Here is a 15,827-nt window from a genome sequence, read left to right as displayed (position 1 = left end):
TGCACAGTTAGAAGACAGGTTTTTGAGAGGAAGGCTTGAGTACTCTCAGTTCTGCGAATATGGCTACAATATATGATAATCTTCAGCCAAAGGAACACCATCTTCCAAAGGGGCACCAGTTAACCTACCCCTACTACAGTAACTTCGAATTTCGTTCCTCTTATATCGATTTAGTGGAGCGAAATCGGTTTGTTGTCTACCGATGAGGATCCCTTGAAGCATATGGAAATTTTCACGTACTCTCATCATTGCTCCATACCTATACCAGCTGGGGTGACTCAGGATGAAGTAAAGAGGTTGATGTTCTTATACTCCTTGAAGGATTCGGCGCGAGATTGGTACCGCTACCTTGATAGGGTAGCAGATGGAGTCACGGATTGGACATCTCTAGCATTAGCCTTCTACAAGAAGTACTTCCCGCTTTCAAAGACTGATGCCTTGAGGAGTAAAATTACAAATTTCCAGCAAGAAGCTGATAAGGGATTTTGTGAGGCATGGGGACGTTTCAAAAGTTTGGTCCGAGCTGTCCCTCACCATGGCTTCCAGCAGTGGTATCTTTGCAACTTATTCTACAATGCTTTATATGATGATTACAAGGTCATCCTTGACGCAGCTGCGAATGGTAGGTTTCAAAACAATACCGGTCAGAATAGAGGTTGGAACACTATTGAGGAGATGGCGGTCCATAGAGCTGAGTTTGGGAGTTCACGTGGGAATTCACGGAAGCAAAGTGATGAAATGAGTACCGTTGTGACACTCATTACTTCTATTACTGCCCGTCTTGAGAGGCTCGAGGCCTCTGAAGCTTCCAAGGAAAGAGTTGAAATTCCTGTCCATAATTCAGATGAGACCGCGGAGTTGAGAGAAATGGTCCAAACTCTTTTGATTCAAGTGGCGAATATGGAAGCAGCCGGGATTGAGTCCTCAAAGAATTTTCTGAAGCAGTTGGAGAATATAGAGGCTAAGCAAGTTGCAAATTCTTCAAACAAATGTGAAGGGCCAATTGAAACGATTAATGCCATTAATCTCAGAAGTGGCCTCTCTTATGAAGGTCCCGACAAGCCAAGAGGAGACTCGGAAAATGATGAAGAGGCTAGTTTAATTTCTGGTACAAAAATGAGCTCAATCAAGCAAGATTTCCGTCGATCGACCAACATTGTCGGTCGATCGATCAAGCGCCAGATAAAAAAGTTTCGATCGTAAACTATTCACACCAAAGACAAGCAAATATCGATTGAGTCACCACTGATGAAATTAATTCTGAACAGGAATTGTTCACGCCCAGCCAAGTTGGTCGATCGACCACTCATATCAGTCGATCGACCGGGATCCCAGTGCAGGATGCAAATCCGTCAACTAGTTTGCATGATTCTTCACTCATTGATGATTTGACGAAAGTTTTAAACTTACGGAAGCCAAAGGTTGCTGATCCTACGGCCAGTGTTGCAGTCCCGTATCCAGAACGTTTGAAGAATACTAAGCTGGAGCGTAAGTTTGGTAAGTTTCTGGAGATGGTCCAGAATCTCGAGGTAACGGTTCCTTTCACTGATTTAATTACCCAGGTACCCTCTTACGCTAAATTTATGAAAGATATTTTAAATCGTAAGAGAAATTTTTGTGATGATGGTAATGTTGCTTTTGTGGAAGAATGTAATGCTCTTTCGCAAATTAATGTACCACCTAAATTAAAGGACCCGGGTAGTTTTTCAATTCCTTGCACTATAGGTAACCACGAAATTGGAAAGGTCCTTTGTGACTTAGGGGCCAGTGTCAGTGTCATGCCGTATTCTGTTTACGAAAGGTTAAATATTGGTAGACTTAAGGTGACTGATATTACCGTTCAAATGGCAAATAGATCGACTCAGAGACCTATAGGAGTTCTAGAGGATGTACCCGTTTGAGTGGTAAGTTTTTTATTCATGTCGATTTCGTTGTTTTGGACATTGCAGAGGACAGTCAGATACCGATTATTTTAGGTAGACCATTTTTACATACAGCTGGGGCTGTAATAGATGTCAAACGCAGAACCATCACCTTAGAGGTAGGGGATGACACCATTGAGTTCAGTCTTGCTCACAAGGCGATCACGACGATGATACGTGTTATTCCATTGATATTGTTGATGTGGTGTTAGTTACAATTGGAGGGAATCCTTAGCCAAGGATCCCTTAGCCGATCTAACTGGTTCGGATGAGTGTGCGGTACTACAAAGGGAGAATGCTGAGGAGCCAGATGCTTTGGTAGCCTCAATGGAGAGCTATGAGCTCACAGAGGAAGAAGATGAGATGCTCTTGAGCCTAGCCAACGAGAACTTGGTAAACACTTGCTATACCATTGAAGCTGATTCTGTCTATGCTGTAGAGGTAAAAGTGCCAGAGCGTAAGCCACTTCCTCCTAATCTTAAGTATGTTTTTTTAGATGATACGGAGCAGTACCCAGCTATTGTTAGCTCTAAGCTTAATGATGACCAAATGCCGCTTTGATGTGTGTGCTTAAGAAAAACAGGAAGGCTTTGGGTTACTCTTTGGATGACATTAAGGGCATCAGCCCTGATGTTTGTATGCACAAGATAGAGCTGGAGGAAGGCCACAAGCCTTACAGACAGGGTCAACGCAAGTTGAACCCGAAGATGCAGGAAGTTGTTATGGCTGAGGTGATGAAACTACTCGATGCAGGTATTATTTATACAGTTGGCAACTCCAAGTGGGTTAGCCCAGTTCAGGTAGTCCCGAAGAAAGGAGGGACTACCGTGGTTAAAAATGAGAAAAATGAATTAATACCAACTCGAGTAGTGACAGGGTGGCGGATGTGCATTGATTATAGACAGTTAAATGCCGCCACCAAGAAAGACCATTTCCCTCTCCCTTTTGTTGACCAAATGACTGAAAGACTGGCCTCTAACAAATTTTTCTGTTTTCTAGATGGATATTCAGGGTTCTTTTAGATCCCTATTCATCCAGATGATCAAAGTAAGACCACTTTTACCGCCCCTGCTACCTTTCAGATTGTGTTTTTGCATATCGTAGAATGCCTTTCGGATTGTGTAACGCCCCTGCTACCTTTCAGAGGTGCATTATGGGGATTTTTTTTGATTATATAGAAAACATTATGGAGGTATTCATGGATGATTTCTTAGTTTATGGTAGTGACTTTGATCGTTGTTTAGCTAACCTTGATAAAGTCATGCAGCGTTGTATTGATGTTAATCTTGTTTTAAACTGGGAAAAGTGTCAGTTTATGGTCAATGAGGGAGTTGTGTTAGGGCATCTGATTTCTGATAAAGGTATACATGTTGATAAGGCAAAGGTGCAGGTGATTGAGTAATTACCTCCTCCCGTGAATGTTAAAGGAGTGAGGAGTTTCCTTGGTCACGTTGGTTTTTACCGGCGTTTCATTAAGGACTTTTCAAAAATTGCTAAACCACTTACAAAATTGCTCCTTAAGGATGTTGTCTTTGAGTTTACTGATGAGTGCCTTTTAGCTTTTAACAGGTTGAAGGAGGCTCTAGTTTCTGCACCAATCATTCAAATTTGATTGGGATCTCCCATTTGAGATCATGTGTGATGCCGATTATTATGCAATTGGTGCGCTTTGGGACAGCGAAAGAATAAAGCTTTGAATGCCATATACTATGCGATCCGAACTCTGGATGAGGCTCAAGTCAACTATTTTACCACTGAGAAAGAGTTTCTAGCTGTAGTTTTTGCCTTAGACAAATTTCGGTCTTATTTGTTAGGTTCTAAGGTTATTGTTTATACTGACCATGCAAAATAAGACTCTCTTTCTCAAGAAAGATGCGAAGCCGAGGCTTTTGAGGTGGATACTCCTTTTGAAGGAGTTTGATTTGGAGATCAAAGACAAGAAAGGGGCAGAGAATGTGGTGGCTGACCATTTATCTCGCCTGCAGCTGACAGAAAGGGAGGATTCGTTGCCTATTAATGATTCCTTTCCTGATGAGAGTCTGTTAGCTATTACTACTTCAGGGTCTTATCCACCTCCGTGGTTTGCTGATTTTGCTAACTTTGCTGTGACAGGTAGGATACCACCCGAGCTTTCATGGCAGCAGAAGAAGTGGTTCGCTTATGATGCTAGACAATACTTTTGGGATGATCCTTATGTTTTCAAGGAATGCGCAGACGGTCTCATCCGGAGATGCGTGCCTCAATGGGAGGTGAAGGATATCCTAGAAGCTTGCCACTCTTCTGCTTATGGTGGTCACCATGGTCCATCCCGACCGTGGCTAAGGTACTCCAACTGGTTTCTATTGGCCAACTTTTGCATGCGATTGTCGCAATTTTGTTGCTGAGTGCGATGCTTGTCAAAGATCGGGGAATATTTCCAAGAGACACGAGATGCCACAGGTAGGCATTCTTGAGGTTGAGATTTTCGATGTCTGGGGCATTGATTATCAAGGACCCTTTTCGAGCAGTCAAGGTAATAAATATATCCTCGTAGCTGTAGATTATGTGTCCAAATGGGTGGAAGCTATTGCTACTCCCCATTGCGATGCAAATGCCGTGATTAAACTGTTTAAAAAGATTATTTTCCCTCGTTTTGGTGTCCCTCGGGTTGTCATTAGCGATGGTGGAATGCATTTTAAAGAGAAACAACTTAGTGCTTTATTGACTAAATTCGGTGTGCAACATCGTAGAGGTTTGGGGTATCATCCCCAAACTAGTGGTCAGGTTGAGGTTTCTAACAGAGAATTGAAAGAAGTCTTAGCTAAAGTTGTTTCTAAATCACGGAAAGATTGGAGTCTTAAGTTAGATGATGTCTTATGGGCTTATAGGACCGCGTTTAAAACGCCAATCGGGATGTCACCATACCGATTGATTTATGGTAAGACATGTCATTTGCCTGTTGAGTTAGAGCGTAAGTCTTGGTGGGCTATATGTGATTTGAATTTGGATCCTTACCTCTCTCGTGAGAAACGTATGACACCGCTGAATGAGTTGGAGGAATTTAGGCTGCTGGCCTATGACAATGCAAGGATCTACAAAGAGAAAACAAAGCGCTGGCACGATAAGAGAATCATCAAGCGCGAGTTCCATATTGGCGATAAGGTACTTCTTTTTAACGCTCGTATCCGTTTATTTCCTGGTAAGCTGAAATCCAGTGGACCGCCCTTACACGGTCACAAAGAAATAAAAGTTCGGATCAGTTGAATTGGAGACCTCTGCTGGAGAAAGGTTCAAAGTTAATGGCCAATATGTGAAGCATTATCACGGATCAGATGAGTATGTTGGGAAAGTCGAGGTATTTTACTTCGACCCGTTATCGGATAATGCAAAGTGAGGTAAAAAGGTCGTGCGGGACCTCTTAAACCAGCGCTAACCGGGAGGCAACCCGGGTTGTAATGTTTTCTGTAATTAGGAATTTGATTTTGTTATTTCTTTTAATTTGAATTTTGAGCTTTGTTTATTTCTTTTTAGTAATTACTTGGATTGGAAAAAATGTACGCCTTTGATAATTTTTACAGGAATATATTTTATGCAAAGTGCGTCGGATTATTTACTGAATGTTTGTGAGAGAAAGACGGGAAATTATGATGGCAAAATGAATTTTTGACGAATTAAAGTTTAATTGCCAGCGTAGGCAGTCGATCGACTAAGAGATTCAGTCGATCGACTGAGGTGGAGAAAGCGAAGCTTACATCGTGTATAGGGAGTGGTCGATCGACCGGGTCATATAGTCGATCGACCACCACAGGAAGTCCAGAAGCTGTGTAAATGGAAGACTGGTCGATCGACCGAGTCAAGTGGTCGATCGACCAGTTCGCGGGATCAGAATGCAACTCATAAGGGAAGTCTTCACTCCTTATTCATTTATTCATTTACTTTCACAAACTCAGAAAACTCAAGAGCAAACCCTAATTTCACTCCCCTTCTCGCGATTTTCACCTGCAATCCCCTATTACACTTGATTTTTCTTGCTTTAATCTTCAAGTTTCTTCAAGGTATGTCTCTAATCCTATTTCCATGCTCTATTTTCGTTTTTTACTGCGGTTTCATGCGAAATTTTCGAGTATTGTGCCTTTGAGACGGAAAAATCGATTTGGGGAAAATCGATTTAGGGCTAGTTCTTGTCGTTTTTTCCGCTTTAATTGCTTCTTATACCCTTTTCCCCTTGATTTTCGAGCTAATCTAGCAACTAAGAGGTGATAATGCCGTTTTTTCCCAAATTTCGAAACCCTAATTTGCTTTTCACCATCTGATTTTGTTTCGGGTTTTCGTAGATGGACAATGTTAGGGGATTCTTGTTGCTAATGGGTTGTTTGCAGGTAACAAAAATGACAAGAGGAAAGGAGCACATGTTTGAAGGGCAGTCGAGCCAGGGCGCTGCCAAGCGGCCACGCGGTCCGCCACTCATGATTGAGGACACCACGGATAGTCTACCTGACTATCCGCAGGTTCTATTTTCTAATTCTACTCAACGCCCCAAGTTTTCTCTTTTCGCTGCAAGAATGAAAGTCACAGCTACCCGATTTCTTCATAAACCTACTTTGGAGAAATTAGGCTGTTATGAGTCGGTTGTGTCCCTGCTAAATGGGACAGGAATGACGGGTCTAGTGGACATGGTCGAGTTTACGTATTACATTTTGACTCTTGAGTTCTTTTCTTCTTATGCTTTTAACTCGGCCTCTTTTGAGGAAAATAAGACTAACCCTTGCATTTCCTTTCGGCTATTCAATGTCAATTACTCCTTGACATTAGCCGATTTTGCTGGATTTTTGGGTCTTTACTTCGAGGGTAGAACCTCGGATACCGCTGATGTTCACCGGGTCATGTGGTCTTGCATTAGTGACTTTTACGGGCCTAAAAAGATGGGCACTTCCGTCCACTTGCCCCCTCTTCGTTATTTTCTACGGCTAATGGGTAATACCATTTTTGGCCGTAAAGAGTCGAACAATGTGAATGCTATTGAATTGTCAATCTTAGCGGGCTATCTGAACATTGAAAGTTGGGTAGCCCGTATTTATAACATAGCCTATTTGACCACCGCTCACTTTCAGACTGTAAGTGAGGGCACTCTGACCACTATTGCTTGTGGCGGGTTGGTGACACGTATCGCCAACCGCCTAGTTTTACTTTTCCCTCGAGAGGAGGCCCATGTTGACCCTGACCTGCGCTTCATGGACCTTGCCTACGCGAGGTCTGTGAAGTGGGTCGATAGATAGATGCGGTGGAAGATTGATTCTTTCATCTGCGACCGCATCCCTGTTCTAGGCTACCCTCCTATCCTGCCCCTTACCACTGTTCAGGGGGCAGCTCGGCCGCCCTTGCCTAGTTACAAGCTCCCTATTGTGGCGGCCACTGCTACTGCTAGCACTTCGAGGAGAGCTCGTGCCTCCTCTTCACAGGCATCCTCTTTCTTTACTCCTGCTCCCACCGACTACCCGACCACTTTCCGTCCCCCTCCACCTACTGTTATCCCTCCGGTCATGGACCAAAGGGGGATGTCACGTGTGTTGACTGACCTGTGCAGGAGCTTTGACCAGCACCGACTTGACACGGCCTTGGCCCTGTACCCAGTTTACGAGGAGTACGCCCGGGGAGGGATGCTTCCACAGGGTGCCTGGACTCATCCGTCTTTCTTTGTCCCTCCGGTGCGTGGGTACCCTCCGCCTGCCAGGAGACCCCCTCCTACTACTACTGCTGGTGCCTCCACTTCCAGGAGAGCCACTGCCGCTGCTGCTGAGGCGGACGAGGAGAGCGACTCGGGGTCCGGAGAGTCTAGTGGTGAGGAGTACGACAGTGGTGATTAGATGCTGGTGACCTCCCCGTTTTTGGCTGGTTTGGGGAGGTCGTTTTTTGTGAGAGTTCCGAACCTTCTTTATTAGTTTCGTTTTTATTTTATTATGCTTTTATTCTTCCCTATTTCTGCTGGTGATTTGCTGCTGAGCACAATGAGGGCATTGTGCGTTTTGGTTTGGGGAGGGTATTTGCATATGCCTTTTGTTTTGCATCTGCATTTGTTTTTTATCGCATTTCAGTCACATGTTTAGTGCATTTCTGTTTGCATTTGTTTTTCAGTTCAAAAAAAAAAACAAAAAAACAAAGAAAAAAATTGAAAAAAATTCATAAAAATCAAAAATATCACGTTTACTTTTGCATATAGTTGAGTCGGATTGGAGTTATTAATGATGATTTTGCACTATTAGTCAAATATGCCATTCCTTGCCTTTTCATAGCTGCTTAGCAAGAATTATAAGTGATTTCTCAAATTTTGTTATGGAATTCATTTCGGGTAATTAGACTTGACTCATTACTTTTGGCAAACTACTTATACTTTCTGAGATATAGAGCCTATAACTGGTGACATTCATGACCGGTTAATTTAGGATTGAGAGTAGTACTCCCTTCATTTCATGTTTTGCACGTGTATGAGTTTTGATTGCTTATTGCCTATACGCATTGGTTTGTGGTCGGTATTGCATGTTTTGAGAACTATTGCATCTTCCCCTTTCTCATTTTACCCCATTAACTCCACTATAAGCCATAACTGCCAGTTGCCCTCAACTACATCCCATACTTAGCCTACCATTGTGCCAAGCTAGAAAGTAGTAGAGGAATTTGTCGAATTATAAGCTATTTTGGTTCGCTTTTGTAATGATGGAGAAAGTACTTATGAGAAGTTGAGGGGTTGCTAATGTTCAGCCTCAAGAAAGAAAGAAAAATTCAGAAAAAATGAAAAAAGAAAGGGACGTTTACCTGGGCAGAGAGCACTGGTTGTGACAGGGTGGTCGATCGACTGCCATCATTGGTCGATCGACCACCAGCTCAGAAGTTGAAAAAAAAAAGAGTGAAAAAAAAAGAAAAAAAAAGAGAGAATAATAAGAAATTTGAAAAAAATAATAATTTGGTTGAATTGAGAACACGCCTCATGTGCTTATTTCATGATTTGGAGGTATTTGTTTTGGGATATTGTGTTGCCTAGTCATTAAAGGCATGGTTTATATTTTGAGTTGGAGGAACGGGATACGGTTTCTGATGGTCTGATAGGTACTAGCTTGGCTCTTACCTTCACTTCTTCCATAATTGTTTTGCCCTTTCTTTCCCACTTAGCCTCACATATACAAATCTTGCAATAGTTCGGCATGTAATAGTCTTTGACGGTGGTTATGCGTATGTACGGTATCTAGAATCATTATTTATACTAGTCAAGCATACATGTTTTGTCGGTCGCAGTCTAGGTGAGAGTCTGTACTTTCTTCCCTCTCTTTTACATATATTCTTACCATTTGCTTTGCTGAGGGAAGAGTGACCCGGGAGAGTCCGAATTTATGAGTCTTGCAAGGTCGAACGCCCGATTTAATTCCATGATATGCATAAATTTGTTCACTTGATTTAAGCTTTGCGGTAGTTGACTATGTGCATTAAACGGTTTGGCATTGGCTTGTAGCTAGCTCTGAGATATACTCCTTTCCATTAGGTTTTTATATGGGTCATAGTGCTTGCTTGGGGACAAGCAAGGTTTGGTTTGGGGAGATTTGATACGTGCATATTCTATACACTTTATTTGCAATTTTGGCACGTATTTCCATGCATAATTGTTAGCTTAAGGCTACTATTTCTCCCGAAACGGTTTACTTTGCATTTTCTATGATTTATTGTAGGAATGAATGGAAGTAAGCTAAATCAAGCCTAAACCGTCCTCCGAGGGCAACTTTAGGGAAGCTTTGAAGAAGGGAGTTCGGATTCACACACCTTGGGATGCGTGCAAAGGAGTGGAGAGCTGATTTGAAGAGAGAAAGAAGCCACTACGCAGCTCAGCCCAGTCGATCAACTATGCTTCACAGTCGATCGACCAATGAAGTACAGCAGACACTACTGTTCTGAAGTGACCAGTCGATCGACCATGCTGACCAGTCGATCGACCAGTATGCGAGCTGATATTGATTTTTCGTTTAAGACTTTTAAAAGCCCAACTTGTAATGAAATTTTGGTATCTTTTATCAGTAGAACGCAACAATTATTAGGTTATGCTTTTCATTATTGAAGAACTCAGTTTTTAGATCTAGCTTTGGAAACGGAAAACCTCGAATTCGATTACTTTGTTCATCATTCTAATTAGTAAGTTTTTATGCAATTTCTTTCTTCCTTAATTTCTTGTTATTTCGATTCTTGTTTTACCAATTTAATTTCAGCAATTAAGTTCTTACCTTTTGTCTTTAGTTCAAATTTAATCATGTCAAATTTATTCTTTACTATCAATTTTGCAATAGTTATAGTTTTAAATATGTTTAGCTAATTTTATTGATTGGGAACGAGGTGAGCCATGGCGTAAATTGGGATTATTTGGTTAGCATGAATTCTTCTACATCGATCTTGTTGTCTTTTGATAAATCCTTTTACTAGATTGAAAGATTAGTATTTTAAATTATCATTAGATTGGAATTTCCTTTGAGTGAAAGCTTTGAGAAATTCTTGGGAATTAGTAGACCGTAAGGTTAATTTGAGCATAGATTGAAAGGCTTGTTCTTATTCCCTGAGACCGTTTTATAGGACCTCTGCTACCTTATTGACCTGACCTCATCCATGGTGACCCGAAGTTCCCGATCTTCCTTTTATCTTGTTGAGAAATTTCATTTCCAGTAATTAGTCATTAGAATCAACCAATTTCAAACCCCCCCATTTAATTGTTACTTTTATAGACTGAAATAAGCAAATAGAATTGATCTTGTCTCTCTGTGGTTCGACCCTTACTATCACTAGCTATAGTTTTAGTTTGGAATTATAAATTTAATTTTGATACAAAACGACAGTATCAGGGTATATATAGTAGAGCTTCATTAGGTTAACTAAGGCTAAATTAGTAATTACATTTTTGAGTTTTAAGCAGGGAAATGCTAGTCTTTTCGGAGAGATGAGCATCTCGGCTGAAGAGGTTGCGGTCCGTCCGTCAAGGAGGGGAAGACGCTCGGATTCTCGCAGGGGTGGACGGGCGTCTTTCTGCAAATCCGCTCGGATTGTGGCGGAGGAATCCGAGCGTCTTCGTGGCTTGGACGCTCGGATTCTTATCCGGGGACGGCGTCTTGCTGTTTGGCGCTCGGATTCTGCTTCAGAATCGTTTTTCTTCACTTTCTTCTTATTCTTGTAGGATTGGTCTTTAGTTCTCGCTTCCTCTTCATACTAGTCCATCAAATATCGTCAATAAGCTTCTAAATATGCACGAAAGACGGGAATTTCCGCCTAATTATCTTCTTTCCTACAAAACATACGAAATGCACTAGGAAAGCAAATAGGAAGGTTTTGACGGATAAAATGGCCATGGAATGATATAATAGTATGCAAAATAGGCTCAATTAGGGGACTAAATGTGCGCAAATAATGTTCACATCAACGCCACATCCGAGACATGAGGATATTGAAGACCGCATGGTATGATCTTTCCAATCTCCTTTTCCTCTTTATGTTAATGACTATGTGGCTTTATTTTGATTGATGGGGTATAAACAATGTGAATTTAGGACTTGCATTTAGATTATTTGGCATATTAGTCGGTATAATCATATGCATTAGGATGTATAAATGTTAGTTGCATCATGGCATGTAGTTTGCATGTTAAATTTTTTTTGCAAAACCGTCTACTTGGGAAACTTGACAAGTGTATATAGTGTTGAAAATCTATATCTCATTACTTTACATATTCATATATGTTTCAAATTAATTTAGTCGTAAAATTAATTACAAATCTTATGCATGCAAACTTAAATTAAAAGAGAAGAAATCATCAACCCTTACTATGATAATTTCGGTTTCATGGGCACCAACAAGATCTCCTTCTTGTTAGTTCTTGAGCTTTCCAATAATAGATGAACAAGATTCAAGTTTAGAATCTTTCCCAAAAGCATATACCCAAAAAAATCTCTTAATAACTAATATTATTTTGTACTAGAAATAATAAAAGTCTTACTTAAAAATTGATACAAAATAATTTGTATTGCTCTTGAAAATTTCGGTCAAGAGGAAGTGATTTTGTGTGTTTTTATTTATCTAGAACTTTCATAAGATGTAGAGAGAATGCCAAATTTTTCTTACACTAGAGTAAAATATAAGAGAAGTGAATGAATAATTGAAGAATCCAATTCGCTTTTTTTCTCTTCTCAAAACCGGTTGGATGGGTGGGTAAAGGGGAGCCAATGCATGCAAAAAATGCTCTTTACAAAAGCTTGTAGGGTTGCATGGCTAGAGAATAGACTATAATTGTGTTTTCCACTTAAATATAAACAACACAATATAAACTATACCTCCCACCCTTATTTCGGTACATGTATAAAATGGAGTATCCATTTTATTTTGCCATTTGTCAATTGTAACATATGTGACATGTTACTTGACATATGAAATTGCAATGTATTTTTATCATATTAAAAATCAACATACTCATAAAATATGTCATATACAAAATCGACTAGTAATTCTTAATTACTTATACCAAAATGGTTTATCAATTATAAATCACAACATCTTGTATTTATAATAAATCATTCATTCAATCTCAATTCAATATCAATTGTTTCGTAAACAATAATTTTATCCAAGTAATAAAACAATTCGATTACTTAGACCGTGTCTCATTTAATCAAATTATAATAAGATACGTTAACTTTACTCACAAAATCATCCGTCAATTTTAAGCAATTTAATTAACTCGTATCAGCATACGATTAATTAAATAATCAATTAAGAGTATTTCCCTATAGGTATGACCTAAGGGGATCAATCGATCACCACCGCCGCACGACAAGAATGTCAAACTCTAGTCAGCCAATCATTACCGATATGTGTGGACCAGTTGACTGTAAAATATTACATCCCACATGCATTCTTAAAATGAGATTTAAACATGTGATCATCATGATCAACAGTTGTGATCGCATTATTGTCGGAGGACACATATTCCAACATATAGGCCCTAGTAGATGTTTTTTCTTCTTAAGACTTTTCTTGTTAGAATACTTGTAAAACACCCTAGGATGTGTCATGCTAGTATCCTTTGACCCATGGATTAAGGCCTAGTCAAGAGTACCTTGTGGTGTGATAACTCCTTGGCTACCGTTTATTCCAAGGTGACCCTTGAAACCATGCAACCATCATTCATCCATGTTCTACCATATATTTTGTCATCAAAGGGAATGGGCACAAAAAGAAATTGTTCAAAAATTTGAGTTCAGGAAATGAAAAGAAAAGGAAAGAAAAAGTTTGCAAATTACATCAAAAGAAAAGAGGAGTAACAAAAATACAAACTCCTATGCTTGAAATATAAGACACCCTCGTTACTAATTGGGGTGACTTTGAAAATGTTCAAAAAGAAATGCAAAAGTTGAAAATTGTCAAGTGTTGAAAATGCCAAACATCAAAAGAAATGGCAAAGAAAGTGTTCTCAAATGTTATATGCCACAAGAAATTGAGGGGAAAAACAAAAGCAAACTCCCACATGAAACTCAAATACTATCGATCCCTTTATCCATCGTATCCATTTTTGTGCATGGTAGAGAAGGGACGACCCTTCTTATTGTCTAGGCAAGAGGGGGAATTCCGCGATCCTCCAGTGTTTCTAACACCATAGGGAGTCTACTCTTGACAAAAGCATTTAACGATTGAGGACAAAGGTACCCTAGCTTGACACAATTTGGAGGTGATTTATTGGTATCCTTCTAGGCTTAGTAGTTTGAAGAAATTGCATCTATGAAGGAGTGTGTACCCTTGAATTGCTTTCCTTGTAGATAATTTCCGCCACTTAGATAAGGAAAGTGGCTATTCTTTTGTAGATGCATACATTACTTGATTTTATGTGCTTTAATGCTTGGATGTGTCGCCATTTTGGCAAGCCCCACCTTGCCTTGCAAGAAGGCATCCTACCTCATGGTTGTCTTGTTGTGAGTTGAAGGGGTGGAGTGAGACCCGCTAATTATATCACATCGGCTATGTTATTAGGATAGTTTAAATAAAGGTCTAGTTTTTGTCACCTCTTTACTCGGGACGAGTAATGGTTCGGTTTGGGGATATTTGATGTGAACATTATATGCGCACATTTAGTCCCCTAATTGAGCCTATTTTGCATACTATTATAACATCCCATAGCCATTCTACCAGTCAAATCCTTCCTATTTGCTTTCCTAGTACATTTTATATGTTTTGTAGGAAAGGAGATAATAAGGCGGAAAATTCCCGTCTTTCGTGCATATTGGAAGCTTATTGACGACGTTTGATGGACTAGTATGAAGAGGAGGCGAGAACTAAAGACTAATACTACAAGAATAAGAAGAAAGTAAAGAGAAGGATTCTGAAGCAGAATCCGAGCGGCCAAAGAGACAAGACGCCCGTCCAAGAAACATAATCCGAGCGTCCAAGCCTTGAAGACGCTCGGATTCTTCTGCTACAATCCGAGCGGATTTGCAGAAAGACGCTCGTCCACCCCTGCAAGAATCCGAGCGGATTCCCCTCCTGGACGAACGGATTGCGGCGTCTTCAGCCGAGATGCTCATCTCTCCGAAAAGACAAGCATTTCCCTGCTTAAAACTCAAAAATGTAATTACTAATTTAGCCTTAGTTAACCTAATGAAGCTCTACTATATATACCCCACTTGTAAATAATCAAAGTATGAAGTTTTTAGAGTAGAGAGCCTCCACATTAGAAATTCCTCTTAGATTAGATTAGGAATAGATTAGAATCGATTAATCTCAATCTTTCCACAAAATTACACATTAATCTTTCCTTGATTATTTTTCAAGTTTATTATTATTGGGTAATCGAAGATTATCAGGTTATTATTGGAGAATTGACAACTCTTCATCAAACAATCAAGTTCTCTTCTTTTATTCTTTGCTTTATTATTTGGAATCATCTCATGTTTGGTATAATTCTTTTACTCTTTACTCTTTATTGTTCATTTCTTCATTCTATTATCATGTTTATGCTTGTTGTGATGATTGACACCATTAATGACATATTTCCCATGATAATGAGTGAGTAGTCTCTTAGCTAGGATTAATGGGTAACTAAGGGAAACCAATATGGGATTGATTCATGCTTAATCTAATATGTTTTCATAATTAAATTTGCTTGCTTGTTGTGATGTCAACCTATGCACATGTTATGTTTGATGAAATGCTAAGCCTATGAATCCTTGCATTTACAACCATCTCTTATCTACTCAACATGACTTGTAAGATATAAATCAACTCGAGTCTTGTTAGACCATGCATAGAAGTTGAATAGGAGGAAAGTAATTCGAGTTGTAGGTGTTGTACAATCTAATCGATTCGGCTCCGGGACCCAACCCTTTCTATGAACCGTAAGACATAAACCAACTCGGTTCCACCACAACATTAATTGCTTGCAATTTGTAAACATGTTTGTATGATCAACACCATGAATCCCCTATGACCCCATGACATCCTAGTACTTTTAGCCAATTCTTTACATCTCTTAGTTTATTGTTTGCTTTACTTTATTACTTTCATTAGTTTAGAACACAACTACAACCCCAAACAAATTGTGACACTAGCATAAATTGAGATAGATAGACTTAGAACCCAAAGCACACCGTCCCATGGATCGACCTCGACTTACCGCTAACTAGTTGTTTGTTGAGTATTATAAATGTGTTTGATTGGATGTGTGACGACCAACTCTTGTCCCGATCACAACAATAAATAAATGGAAAAGAAGGACAAGGAAACAGACACGACCACTTAGCCACGAGCACATATTTCAAGGAGATATGACCATAGTAACCATCCAAATAATGCAAGACATTTATCACTCTTAGACTATAATTTCCCCGGGTAGGACTACGATAATAATACAGTCCTAGTCTA

General features: G+C 39.9%; 1 non-coding gene across 1 annotated transcript; it reads right to left on the bottom strand.

Moving 5' to 3' along the window:
* Nucleotides 1–433: 433 nt before the first annotated feature.
* On the bottom strand, nucleotides 434–542 carry LOC141635714 (small nucleolar RNA R71). The gene has a single exon (XR_012540380.1). It is a non-coding gene; the product is annotated as a small nucleolar RNA R71 (small nucleolar RNA).
* Between the last annotated feature and the right edge of the window lie 15,285 nt (nucleotides 543–15,827).

Source organism: Silene latifolia, chromosome Y, assembly GCF_048544455.1.
Source record: "Silene latifolia isolate original U9 population chromosome Y, ASM4854445v1, whole genome shotgun sequence".
Lineage (NCBI taxonomy): Eukaryota > Viridiplantae > Streptophyta > Magnoliopsida > Caryophyllales > Caryophyllaceae > Silene > Silene latifolia.
The sequence above is the reverse complement of the archived record's forward strand: the minus strand, read 5'-3'. Positions and strand labels throughout refer to the sequence as shown.